This window comes from Myodes glareolus, chromosome 13 (assembly GCF_982192425.1).
Source record: "Myodes glareolus chromosome 13, mMyoGla1.1, whole genome shotgun sequence".
Classification (NCBI taxonomy): domain Eukaryota; kingdom Metazoa; phylum Chordata; class Mammalia; order Rodentia; family Cricetidae; genus Myodes; species Myodes glareolus.
This window is the reverse complement of record NC_142038.1, coordinates 70,175,299-70,190,511: the sequence shown is the minus strand read 5'-3', so window position 1 is coordinate 70,190,511 and position 15,213 is coordinate 70,175,299.

Here is a 15,213-nt window from a genome sequence, read left to right as displayed (position 1 = left end):
CTTCTTGAGTCTTTATATTATTCAGAACAATTTTTTGTTCTGTTCAGTTTTCCTGCCTCCTGCTTTTCCTTATCATCTTCTATGATGTTTTTCTCACACTGTGGTATTTTATGTTTGAGGCATTCTTGCAGTGGGAGAGATGGCTCATAAGTTTAGATCACTGGATATTCTCCCAGAGAAGCACGCTCAATTCCCAACATTCACATGGCAGCTCATAACTATCTGTAATTTCAGTTCCATGGTGTCTGGTGTCCTCTTCTGACCTATGTGGGTACCAGGCATTCACATAGAGAACACACACACACACACACACACACACACACACACACACACACACACACAGGCAAACACCCAAACTCATAAAGTAAAAGTAAATAAATTTCTAAAAAAATAAAGACATTTCTGGTGAGATATAGGGAGGATTTCACTTAGTACCCCAGCTTTCAGCTTGGCTTATTGGAATAATGAATAATAAATCCAGAGCCTTGGACAAGGTTTCACAAGTTTCCTACTTCCCAAGTATTTCTGGCCCCTCCCATTCTCATGGGGAAGAAGCTATCAGTGTGCACCTCATGCCCACTGGCTGTCTGCCTCTGGGGCTAGCTCTGCAACTGCACAGTACAGGACAGAGTGCCTCAGTGTAGGCTCAAGCCCCACATACTCTAAAACAAATAGTGTCTTCGCCACGGATTGCCTGTCCCCCAGATCATTGCTCTAGTCCTTCCAGTTTTTATGTTCTGTAAAAGAATTTTTAATGTCTTTTCTTTACCATAGTACTTAAGGAAACCATTTTCAATGTATTAGATATGTTGAAGCAATCCAAGAAGATACATTCACCTTAATGGGTTCCACTTGAGTTTGTTCTAACTAAATCAGTCCTGAATAAAATATTTGTCTGCATAACATGAAGAGATTTGTGTTTCCAGGAGGCAGGAAAAAAACTGGAAGCTTAGAATATTAGTAGTTCAAACTAATATTCTAGTTCACGCCTAATATTCTAGTTCAAACCTGAAATCCATAGTACAAGGGAAAGAAATACTTAGTGACTAAAGCATCAGGCGTGATGATCTTCAGATTTCTGTTTGTATGTTATACTGTGTATGTTACACTGTGTCTGTTTGTATGTCCTAGAAATTATTTACCTGGGACCTAGTATGTGTATTTTTCAAGGGGATCCTATTCACCCTATAGAAGACATTCATCTGTCCAATGAGCTCTATTGGGGCTGCTTAGGGAGGACCAGGAGTGAGAGTTAACTTGTAAGAGAGATGATTTAGGCAGCTGCATCACAAAATGGCCCCAGGTCACCTGTAAGATGTGGCCCAAGAGCAGCATCTTTGGAATTGCTTATGCAATTTGCAGGTAGCCACTCCCATTAAAATTCACCTATTCCTGAAGAGATGTTGATTGTTTATAGAGGAGCAAGAAATGGTCTCCTAAGACTTGGGAGACCATAAGCCACTCCCTCACATGGAGCATTTCAGTTGAGAAGAAACTACAATGCAGCGAGAATCGCTGAATAATATAGATCAGTAGGTGTTTTGCTATACGTTGTCCCAAATATCTCTTATCCCTGCAACACTCTTGATATTAAGAATTACTATTAAGGGCTGGAGAGATGACTCAGTGGTTAAGAACATTGGCTGCTTTTCCAGAGGTCCTGAGTTCAACTCCCAGCAACCACATGGTGGATCACAACCATCTGTAATGAGGTCTGGTGCCCTCTTCTGGCATGCAGGCATACATGGAGGCAGAACACTGTATACATAATAAATAAATAAAATCTTAAAAAAGAATTACAATCAAGTAATATGTGTTCTGTATTGTAATACTTTAAACCTTCCCTTATTCACTCAAAGCCTTGTAAAGTTGCTATCCTCATGGCATTACTTCACCTAAGAGGTACGATTTTACCACAGAATGACTCCACACTTTGAGTTAAAATGTTGGGACTGAGTTATTCAGGTCTATTTTATAAACCCAGAGAAATCAGTCGAAATTTCACTAGACATTGGATTCCAAACAGTTTTAAGACATGAGTCATGGACATCGTACTTTGCCCTATAGTGGTAACCTGCTATTAACAAGTAGCTTATAGGAGAGAAAAGGCAGTTTTAGCTTCTATAAAAAATACACTTTCTTAAGAAGAGGTTCTTATGTCTTGTTTGCTTGCTTGCTGCTGGCTTTTTCATGTTTGTGTCCACACTGAAACACTTAGCTGGAGATGAGAACCCACAGTGAGGCCCAGATCATACTTTGTTTCTTTTACCCTGAGCTAACAAGAGGATAGCTGCCTTGGAGCAGCTGCCGGGATTGTGGGGAAGGAAGCCTGGTACTGGCGAGAGAACAAGAACAGAGATACCTGGTGGTTTCAGTAGGATTTATAAACTTGATGTGCCTGAAAGTAGTGAAGAAATGGCAAGTTCTGATGACTTCTGCTTGAAAGAAAAAACATCCTCAGACTGAGTGAGGAAGGAACCTCCCAAGTCGGTCAGGCAAACCTAAGAAATCTAATCCAAGCCTTAGGCAAAAGTGTTAAAGGTGGTCCCCAGTGGAACGTGCTGTATTTGTTTCGAAATCAATCGGGTCACCTGTGCATTGCAGACCCGCCGAGCTCCCTCGGTCCTCTGAGGTCTGCTGCTTATCCTGCAGACCTGTCAAGCTCCCTTGGTCCTCTGAGGTCTGCTGCTAATCCTCCACCAGCAGCAGCGTCATCGATACACCAGCACTAGATCAACAACACAGGAAGCAAAACGTTTTCTCTTTTATACCTTTCCAAGGAGACCATTTAAACCAATCCGATTTTAATAATCTTTATCGTATATTGAACAAACATGGTCACCCTAAATATTTAAATAACCAAAAGCATAGTGACTATTTTCCCACAAATGAATGAACTGTGGTGCTCGAGAGATTCAGCCTAAGGCCGAGCACGTGCTGGACGACAGCTCTACTGACCGCCACAGCTATGGACCTGGCTCAGCCTGTCCTATTAACACAAGGTCCCTCTGCCCAGCCTGGCCTACAACTCCCACCACAGAACGGGCTGGTTTTGAAACTCTAATCCTGCTTTCATCACCAAGACTGCTTACCAGTACCACCAGGCCCTGGCCAATTCTCGCTTTTACTTTCAGAATCTTGAGCATGAAAATGACATGTTAAATCTAGTTACGATTTTTCATCTTTTACTTTCATTTTGAGATACCGGGATTTGGCACCATTGTGCACCAATGCATGTCTTCCTGCCTTCTGACTAGAGTTAAGATAGTATTCATGATCTGTGAGAGAAATAATAAAGGAATATTCTATTTATGCTGAGTCATATTACAGTATCTGTAAAATCAAGGAAGGCAATTGTAAGAAGGGAGCGCATGGCAGGAAGGAACAAAAAGGTAGTTCTGTGCACTGATGACTTCTCTAAGAAAGCCTGCTTCCCTGTCAGCCACTTGTGTGGAGGGTGGAGAGCCGCTCTGTGAAGCAGCCATCAGGAGGAGCTCCTAGTTTGGGACAAACCTTTCAAACCGTCATGGCTCCTTGCGGTTGAGTTCTTATGTCTTGTAAGGGTTTATTTTTAATTTTAGAAATTTCATTCCACTTGAATTTACCACTTGTAAAAATTGAGAAGCTGACAGCTCTGGGAACCGAAGTTATCCAATTAGTCCAAAAACACCCAAATGTTTCCGTGGTATCTATCATCACAGAATACCAAAGCCCTCTGAAAAACATAGCAGGTTCAGAGGAAAACATGCATTCAGCAAGGAAAAGCTTCTTGGGTAGCCTGCACCAAGGACAGAGAGGGGATATTAACTGGTGTGGAGCAGGGGTCTTCAGAGATACCCCCAAGGGTTGTACCTAATCTTGTTAAACATAAGGGCTCATTTATGTTTAGAATATGCCCACAGGGTATAGTTGTCTTTCACCTGACAGGCTCACAACTGTGTGTTATATAGACACAGTCAGACTGGCAATTATTCCTTCCATTCCCACCATATTTTGTTTGTTATGACAAGACCCAAACTAGAAGCTAATGTTTAGCTCAGTGTGACTGCCTCGGGAGGGAAGACAGATGGAGGACACTAGACCCTATCCTTGACTGGTTTCCACTGCTTCCTAAAGCCACATTTGGAGCAGATAAAGGAGCTTAGGTGGCCTATGGATGTGAGAAATTGGAGGTCATGGATTTCTTATGAATCCTGCAACTATGAAATGCTCTATTTTAATTAGCTAACTGACATAATAATTTCTTCAATCACATTGTGTCAACTGTCAAGTTCAAAGTGACAAAGACTGACTGACAGGCTGGAAACAAGTTTTAGTCCATACTTAAAGAAACTTATGCATAATATTTTAATATTGTACAACTGAGAAAAATAGGAAGGGTCATATTTTATTAAATTGCTATTGCTCAAGGTACATTTCTAGATAATGGGACCATTTATCTTTTCTTTTTTTTTTTTGGACATCTTTTGCACCCAGCTCACAATAAACCTGAAGTCCTAGGTGCCGACAAATGCGGCGTTCAGTCTATACTGAGCAGTGGAGAGGGTGACACCTACTGGTAACCTGGGAAATCGCATCCTAGATCCATAAGACACTGAAACTCCAGTTACTTACCTAAAGTAAAGGTATTTCTAATCTACCCGCGAAAAGGTTAACATGAAATCTTGCTGGAAAAATCGTTTTGGAGCATGTTCGTCAGTTCAGAAAGACTAGTGTGTGTTATTTTTAAACTTATTCCTGTACATGTCTTACACTCTAGCAGGCCCGCTATTATTGCAGATTATTAGTATGAGAAAATGAGAAAGCGAAAAGTAGGTCAATTACATAACGCCATCACTTGCTAGTGAGTACAGCCTATAAAGGGGCCACTGAATCACTTGAATCTTACCGCGCGAATATGAGTGTCGTCATATTTTAGAGTCTATTTTAGGAATTTTTAATTTGTTATTTATTTGTTATAGTTTTGCAACACACTTGTTAGATGCAAAGCATCTGCTATTATGATTATTATTATTCAAAATTCTGCTATTTTCACCTGATTCCTTTTCCAGAAAAATTTTAAATATTACTTTGTTGAGACACCTTAAGCAAAACATTGTATTTTTATTTGAATCACCATTAAACAAAAAAATTAACTTGATAAAAATTGAAATGTATAAAATATTATTTGACTTATAATTGCTTTAGATATCTCAAACATATTTGGAATTTCATTTGCAAATCAAAATATATTAGGGATGTTCATATGGAAACGTACTTGAGACATTACGTTTTTGACACAACAAAAATAAAGTAATTCTTTACTTGAGGTTACCTGTTTGTAGACATACATTGTTTTTTATGTTTTTGAACTTGTAATAAATAAAATAATTTTCATGAATTTCTCATAGAGTAATGTTTTTCATTTTTTCTGATGCAATTTGCAGTTGAGCTGAGAGGATACTGTCCCTCAGATCTTCATTTTCATCTCAACTCTGAGGACGTTGGGTGAAGCATAATCCTGGTTCGTGCAACTACTGCATTTTTCAGATCTGGATTTTACCATTTGAAATTTATAATTATGACAGTTTTCAAAAATTACTAATTTTAGAGAATTTCATTCAAGATCTCAATCACACTCATCTCGCTCCCCCCACTCCCCCCACCCCTCGCCCACTCGCTGCTCGCTGACTTTGTGCTCCCCCCACGCCCCCCACTCCGCGCTCACTCGCTACTCACTTGCTGACTTTGTGCTCCCTCCACTCCCCCCATTCCTAGCTCACTCTCTGCTCGCTGACTTTGTGCACGCTGCTCTTTCTCCTTCCCTCTCCCTCCTCTCCGTGTTCTCTCTCCTGTCTCTCTCCCACTTTCTCTCTCTCCCTCTCTTTCAGTCTTTTTTCTGGCTGTTAATCACGCTTATAGCATAGTCTGTGTTGTTTTCAGTAATAATTATGTGAATTTTACTAAATATACCTATCAAAAATTTAAACGATCATGTTCTTAATTGACTTAATAATTTTATATATCAATAAATTATATAATACTGTTTCCTTCTAGGTTATTAAAATAACACCCATATTATGTTTTCCTGTGTAAAGTTAAATTCTATATCTAAGAACTTTTCTTATATTAAAAATACATATTAACTTGAAGATACTGGCGCATTTTCTTTTAACTTATCTCCCTGACAAAATTTTCTACTTGATCTATGCCTAAAAGTGTTGTTATATTGTGTTTACCATTTTTAATTTTATTTCATATTTGATATTCATTAGAAATTTCTTTCAGTCCATTTAAAAACGGTGGGTGATAGATGGAGAGTGGATATATAAATTATAAGAGATGTTTTAAAAGTTATTTCTTAAGATTTAATAACTGTCTATTTTTAAAAATTATTTTGCTATAGATACTTTTTTTAAAGTATTTTTCTTGACCTTAGCTGTATTTGTTCTTGGTCTCTCCCTCTCTCTCTCTCTCTCTCTCTCTCTCTCTCTCTCTGTCTCCCCCCTTCTCCTCCTCTTTCTCTCTCTCCCTCTCTTGCTCCCTTTGGCTTCTTTCGTAGCTTTTTTTTTTTACTTTTGTACTTTTATTGTTCTGAAAAATATGCATCCTGTTGAATTCTTGTTAGTGGTTTCTTGTAATTTTTAAAATGCATTCAAAATAATTTTTACTTAAAATAGCAATTATTAAAATACCAAGAGTAGCTCTTGTGTATTAATTTTGCTTCCTTTCCCTAATTTCATCCTTAAAATCAGTATATCTCCTTATACTTTTTTCAACAAATTAGTAATTTTAAGATTTTGTACTCAGGTTAATAATGGTGGTTGGAGAAAGCGTTTCACTCCGTACCCCAGGCTGGTCATGATCTTGCTAAGCAGCCCAGACTGGCCTTGAATTTGGCCACTACTGGCTTTGTAATCAGATTTGGCAGAGGATGTTGGAATACTGCTGTCACAGGTAGAATCCTAAGAGGAGAGAAATATTCCCAAGCTGTCCCATTTTCTTGTAACTTAAAATCAGAATGGAAGTGAACCAGATGTGTGGGGGTTCTGAGCAGTCAACTCAAGAGAATGACTCTGACCCTTCTGTGCCTGGCAGCAGAGTGCCAGAAGATAGAGGAGGAGTTATTGTGGGATGTTTGTACACTGAGTGAAGATATATTGCTATGATTGGTTAAATAAAAACTGACCGGCCAATAGCTAGCCAGGAGAGATAGGTCAGACTTCCAAACAGAGAATTCTGGAAAGAAGAAAGGTGAAGTCGCCAGCCAGACACAAAGCAAGCAAGATGGGCAGTTCACTGTCAAGTAACGGAGCCACGTAGAAGAGCATAGATTGAAGAGATGGGTTAATTTAAGTTATAAGAACTACTTAGGAACAAGCCTAAGCCAAGGCTAAGTTTTTATTACTAATAGTAAGTCTCCCGTGTCTTTATTTGAGGGCTGGCACACGACAAGAAACTACTACCACAAAGGAATGATGACTTCCTCTGTTGATGCTGACATTTATGACATGGTTCCCAAAACTCTGGAGATAAGCTGCTCCCCACCGCTCCTGGAAGAGCCTACTGCAGTAAACGTTGATTATATCCCCTGCTTTCTTCTGTACTTTTTTTCCTTCCTCACAACTCAGATACCAGTCTAAAACCTATGTATTCTAGTACAATGGTTCTTAACCTGTGGGGTGTGACCCCTTTCAGAGTGGGATGGGGACACTGGATAACCCTTTCACAGGGGTCACCTAAGACCATCGGAAAACACAGATAGTTACATTCCGATTCATGACAGTAGCAAAATAATTTTATGGTTGGGGTCCCCACAACAGGACGAACTGTCACAGCATTAAGGAGATTGAGACCCCACTGGTCTAGTGCACACAATTTTTAAAATAGCCAAAACACACTCTGATTGCCCAAATAGAATGTGATAAGCTTTTGACTTCTAAAGCAGATTTTTCCCCCCTGTTTAGATTAAAGTTTTTTTTTTTTTTCTGTGCTTGTGTTTGTTGCTGGGGACCATTCAATCCAAGGCTTCACACATGCTAGATAAGCACCGTGCCACCGAAGATCGCAGGTCCTGCTTTTCCTTTTTTGGGGACAAGGTCACTCTAAGTTGCCTAGTCAAGATTTAAACTCTCAATCCTCCTGCCTGCCTCAGTCTTCTGATTAGCTGGGATTATAGGCCTGTGCCACTGGACCGGGCTCTAAAACTCCTTTTTCTCACAGTTTTGGGGGGTTAAGTTCTGATATTAAGGTACCCACTAGGTACCCACTAGGGCCCAAAGCCAGGAAGAGTTCTCAGTTAATGTATACGGCCTCTTCTGGATGCTCCCAAAGGCTTTCTGCAGCAAGTGGGTACAGATGGACTTGTCTCCCCATCACCTCTCTGTCTCCTCTACTTCATTTTGTTATAGCCACCAGACCCATCAGATTAGGAACCCACATAAGGTCTGATGCTCTGGCCAGTGGCATTCTGTGTCTATTCTGCTAGTCTTTGACAGGCCTTCTATCAACCCACCCTCCACCCCCACTGCTGCATTGCTTACAGCCTTGGCCAGTAACTTGCTCAAAGGGAACCTATGAGCAATGCTGGATAAACTTAAGGCACAGTAATCAGATAATCCATGTGGAATGAGGTATCGAGAAATTTTAGGACAGCCAGGAGCCAACCCTCCACTAAACTCCTTGACCACCAGTCTTTGTATGTCCCTGATGGTCAAAGCCACAGATATGTACCAGTTGATGTTCGCTCAAATCCCTTTCAGAAATAAACAGTTTGCAAATGAGCAAAAAATTCCCCACAAAGGGTTTTACTCTGCAGTCTGACATCTGGGACATTGTACTGTGTAGCTCTGCTGCCCAGAGGACAAATACTTCATGCACCGGCAGAAATCGGTATAGCAAAGCTGCCGGGGGTCTTTGGGGAATAATATTAGTCTCCCCATGCAGTCTTTGCTCATAAAATCTCTTTGCAGTAAAGGACGGCCTCATGGTGATAAGCATGACTTTAATAGATTAAACAGGGAACCGTGTTTAATAGCTAGAAAATAATAATAAATTTTAGACTCTAATATGATAAAAAGATTTGATGTGCCTTTTAAGAATATAGAAACAGAGAAATGATCACCAGACTAATTATTTTCATCACTGCTTTGTCTTCTATTTAAGTGTGCATCATCGGAAAAGGAAAAGATGGAGGGGGTGGAGGTAGGTAACATGATTTTTAGCCACTCTTTTCTTTCAGGAACATACTAAACTCAAATGGTTTGCTCTTTTCTGATTTAAAAATAATTTTAGACCTTTGATCAGCAGCTTTTCACAGGATGCTAAACATTTGGGGTGAAATGAGACACTCTTGCATATACTTAACAGAGCTGCTCTTTTAGAGGGCCTGCAAGGATTTATTTTTGATGCCAAATTGCATGCTAATTCCCCAATTAAAAGCTCAGGGAATGGTCACATTATCACTCTCTTCCCTTCCTATTCTTCTGACTCCTGGTAAATTCCTCCTTCACAGGACCCACCTGGGTTAAGACACAGCCCTGGCCTGTGATGTGCAGGTGGCAGAGTGCAGAGGGAGTTCTGCGTATCAGGGACACAAGCAGTGTGTTGGAGCCCTTGCTACAACCTCAACAGGCTCTCCTTCTGCACTTCTCATTCCAAGCCTAGGCTAACTCAATTCCTGAGCAACAGTGCTAAAAACACCCCAGCTTTTTGTAGCCTACGGAGGATGAGGAGTGCTTTACCTCAGTCGGGCAGACTGTCTGTTTGCTTCTATTGACAGTTCAAAGATTTAAGTAGTTTTAATATAAAATGCCACCGTCTTTTCAAAGTCTACTTTTGCGTTTTTATATTTCCCTTTACAATTATTAATATATCGTCTCTATTTCTAAAGCCTATGAATAACTTACATGTAATAACTTTGTACTTAAGGAATGGGGAAATACTTTAACGCTATAGAGAAAGCATTTAAAAGTCAACCCATTAGTCTATGATCTAGTAATAAAGTTTTATATAAAATGGAATTATGATTAACATCATTAAACTTTATTTTTCTGGAATGGATCAATCTATTGACTGTTGGTTGCTGCTTTTCAACTTAAGTGAGTTCTGTGTGAGTATCTTTTCTTTATCCTTGAATCTGAACTATTAAATAAACACAAAAGCTCTGGGGTCAGAAGGCTGCTCTCACTGCAGCCAGAAATTTAGCTATCGTAATGGTTTCTAGTGACATAAAAGAATTGCAATTATGCTTTTTATTTTACAAACAAAAAGAACAAATTCCTTCGAAAGTTCTTGTCACAATATTAATTATATACTGCTAAAGCCTTGAAATTTATCATAGAAGTTATTATTCATAGTTTCTTAAATAAAGGATTAGCCTAAAGATTCAGATATATGCAGGTATTTTTTATTGTGCTACAATGATGACAAAAATGTTGGATACTTAGAAATATTTCAAACTATAAACACATGCCTAAGAAGAATTACCTTCATTACAACTGAGCTAATTTCAATAGTTCTATTACTCAAAAGCCTATTGTTTGGATGTAAAGATCATTGTCAATTAAAAATGAACTCATATTAACTTTTCCTTAGGGAGTGTCTTTTAAATACCTTAAATATAACTCTATTCTTTTTCATACTTAATGAACGCACACTAAAAAGTACATGCACTCTCAAAAATGGTTCTGCTATGACATTAGATCACAGTGGTAAAAAAACAATGTAACATTTAGACAACCAATAGTCCTATTTCAGATTTTTAAACTACCCTTGTCAGAATTAACTTGGGGATAGTAGGATCTCATTTCATCATTTTTTTATAAGACAGTGTTAGTTAGTCTTTGCCTTTCGTTTTCATGAGGCTCTCTGAGAGGCCAGTGCATGGTTATCATGGACTCCTTCGCTTTTAACAGAGATCCTTTCTCTGTGACTAATTCAACGCATGGCTATGTGGGTAATTGTGAACAAGTGGATCTTTCTCCAGACTGAAAGGCTGCCAGGATGGAGTGGGAGCGAGAAGAAGAGAGTTTCAGAAGGAGTCCCAGGGAGCCACAAAGACGGCACGAAGTGCCAGCGTCCTCCACAGCCCTCAACAGAAGTGCATTGAGGTGGCCGGACAGCACAGCTAGGGCGTCCCCACAGTGAACTATGACACCTTGTGCCACAGGTGGGAAGGATTTTTGTCATCAGAAAGAGCACCTGGCCCTGTGGAAGTCAGACTAAGTCTGCTGGAAGGAATTGAAATTTTTTAAGCATTTTTATTGCTTTGCCATCTCATTACAGAATTTCATGTTGCAATGAAATCTGAACTCTGGGAAATTAGAAATGAAAATAGGAACTGTCATCACAGGCTCATAGATCACAGTTAATGAAAATCCTTTTAGACAAATATTATACTATACAAGTGTATAAATGAGTAGTTACTCTAAATTTAGATATGACTATTTAATTGAATCCAAGGTGTTGGAATAAATTTTTAAAAAGGGCTCAGTCTTTCAGCCCTGTGAAATCCTGACAACTGGAACACGTCCTGGATCATATCAGAACAGTCACACTGCAAACACAGAGGAAACATTGATTCTACAAATGACATTGAAAATGTTTTCACAGTGTTAAGGCAAAGGAATAGAAATCTCAACGAATAAAAACAATATCACTGATTATTCAATATGATTGTTGAATTTTTATTAAAAAATGAAAGTGGACACATAATAACTATGAATATGGTGTGGAGTGATTCTAGGGCAAAGACAGATCCCCTGCTGTAACACAACCTAGGGCCCACGGGGTTAGAAGTGAGTCAGCCTGAGCCACAGAGGAATCTATGGAGAGCGCAGTCCTTGAAGGTGGAATACTCTCTAGCAGCAACTTTACATTTTAAACATGAAAGCTCTTTAGTATATTTTAGGATGAATATGACGGTAGCAGACAAGCTAGAAGGTCTTAATCATCCAAGAAGCAAAAGCAGGACCGGGGCGTATTAAATTCATTTTCCAAGCATTTTATTTGTTCTTCAATATGCAAATTTTATAGTAAATTATGATCTATAAATGAATTGGAAAGGAAAAAATAATCAAAGAAACAAACAAAAAGAGTATTATGGAGACTGGAGCAATGATCCAATAGTTAACACTTACTGCTCTTCTGGAAGTTGAGAGTTCAACTCCGAATGCTGACATAGTATCTCACTACCATATACAACCCTGGTTCCAGGAGATTACATGTCCTGTTAGGGCTTGGACAAGCACTGCAAAGATGTGGGTAAAAAACTCACTCATATAAAAAAGTAATAAAATTGAAAAATAAGATAATTATAAGTTAAAATGTATCTTCTCAAAATTAGTTTGGGAGCAGAAGGATTTTAGTGGCGGCGGGAGATTAAACCAGGGTACACGACTAGAAAACTATTCCCATTATTTCTAAGCTTTAGTTGGCTTGTGACAATACTTTGAAGCTTTGTTGTTATTCTATTGTGTGTGTGTGTTTCTATATATGTATGCCTCATGTGTGAAGGTATCCACAGAGATCAAAAGAGGACACTGGATTCCCTGGAATGGGACTTACAAGGCATTATCAGTTGCCATGTGTGCTGGGAACAGGCTTCAGGTCCTGTGCAGGAACAGTCAGCTTTCTTAATAACTGAGTCATCTCTCTAGCATCTGTCTTAAAGTTTTAATTAGTATGTTTGTTTTCCCACATAGCCTTATGCTTTTCCCTCTGCTATAATGGTTCTCAACCTTCCTAATGCTGCAACCCTTTAATGCAATTCCTCATGCTATTGTGACCTTGAACAATAAAATTTTTGTTGTTACTTCATATGTGTAATTTTTACTATTATAAATTATAATATGCATATCTGATTATGCAGGATATCTGATTTGCAACCCCTTGGAGAGGTCATTCGATCTCAAAGGGGTCATGACGCACAGGATGACAGCTACTTATCTAGTCCATCTGAGGTCCTAAAGAAAGTTAAGGGAAGAAAACTAAGAATCTATCAGTGACAAGCTTCTGCGATGTAAAACTGATATTAAAAATTAGGATGAGCCGATTGTCATCTAAGTTAAAAATTACATGAACAAGAACAAATGATAGGGAAGAAAATGATTCGGTTACTGAACAGTGGTCATTTGGGTCAGGAGGAGATGGTCCACGAACAGAGGCATTCTCTGCTAAAGTTGTGGACCTCAGTATGATCCCTGGACCCCACAGAGTGGAAAGAAAGATGGACTCCCAAAAGATGTTCTGTGATTTCCACGCATATACAATGACATGATGTCTACATTAAATAAATAAATAAGTGAATAAATCAAGTCAGATGTGGAGATGTGTATTTATAATCACACGCTCGTAAAGCAAGATGGGAAGCGGAGACAGAAAAACGGCTCCAGAGGTTCTTGGCCATCTATTGTGGAGTATCTAGCACAGAAGAACCACCAACAGAGAACTGTTTCAACAAGCTGGAAGAGGAGGAAAGACTACTGAGAGCTTTCTTTTGATGTCTTTAGGAGTAAGCACTGTGTAATGTGTGCACTGCTACCCACACACACGCATGCTGGTAAGCATGTGCACACTCACACATATATTCATGTGCACAGAGAACAGACAAGGTTTCCTTCAAGAGTGGTAGGTGTAAAATTATTGTGCCTATACTCTGTATGTATAGACAAAAATAAGTACACCAAACAAAAACAAAGCAATATCTTTATGGTGTGGAAGAAGAGAAATGAAGCAGAGAGGAGAGAGAAACAAGCAATATTCAAGAGAGAACTGGACCATCCATCTGCCTACATCTACTGTCAATTCCTGAGAAGTGGAGACATGGAAACATCATTCATGGTGATGAATATACGAGAAAAGATTCATTTTGAGGTTCAAAAATATGGTAGGGAGACACTCCTCACCATCCCCATGCCTTACCAGAGATTTTCTGTTTAAGATGCAACCTGTGATCTCAAGACAAGACTGTCCTACAGAATTCCCAGCTCTTAACTAGAAGGGAAAGTCAGACTCTGGTCAGGAGAAGGAAGCATGGCTGTCAGGTGGTCAGTGAGCAGAAAAAGACATTTGAATCCTGGATGTGGACTGTGTGGAAGCTTAGTGATGATCATATGTCATGTCAGAAACCAAAGTGGTAAGGTGCTGACAACTTCAGAGCAGGCCTTCTCAGTGCTATCACAACCACACCACAACTTCATTAAAAGATTTCTGGCCTTTGAGTTTTTGCCCAGTGGTTCTATACTGGGGCACGAGAAGTGAATTTCTGGAAGGTTGCTGCAGGACACTAATGTTATTGTTTGGGGAATTCAATTTTAAAAGCTCCGGAAGTTTGGAAGATGATTTATGCAACTTGCTTTCTACCCCGACTTCATGTATTTACTCAGAGCACCTCATTCAGAAGTTAAATGAAAGCAGAAGGTACACACTCTGAGAGACTGAGAAAAACTGGAAAGGAGAGACTCGCATCACATTTTGAAGTATTAAAGAATTCCTAATTTTCTGAATGTGGAACACTTTGATTTCCAAGAGAAAAATCAGTAACATCGGAAAACAAAGCTTGCAGGCTCTGAGTCCACACCAGTCACAGAGAAATAAAAAGAATTTATCATTTGCAGAAACACATTTTATCACTGTGAAAGTTGGTACCCAGCTTGTAATATTTAATGCAAACCCCACGGTTTAATTTAAATAGACAGTTAGGACTCCTGGCAAGGGAACAGTCAGAAGGGTGTTTCTAGTCCAATAGTGAAGCACCACAGGGCAACATTTTGCCTCTAAAGCTACATGAAAATGAGGGGTTTCTGTAACCCAGGAGTCTGGTCTGTGACTTACCCCCTGGGCCTCCACAGATAGCGGGGAAATAGAAGTGTGTCTGCGTAGACAGCCCTTCCGAGAGCTACAAGAATACAGAACATCTGTGTGCTTCAGAACACTGCTCCCAGGTTCCAAATTCTCCATCTGGGCTTTGCTTAAGCAGACTGCCCCATTCACAACTCTCTCAGGAGCTTCATGTACCCACAGCAAGTAACATTCATAGGTGGGATTCTTTCCTCCAGGGATTCAGGATAAAATATAAGACCCCGCCCCCTATTAGGTGACACTTTCTTTTAGGCATCCTGTAGGGTTTGCTTCTTCAAGTCTGTACCAGTTTGCTCTGAAATTAGACTATGAGTGTTTGCTTTTTACATTTTTCTTCTACTGACAAGATCTATGTCAATAATTTATACCATT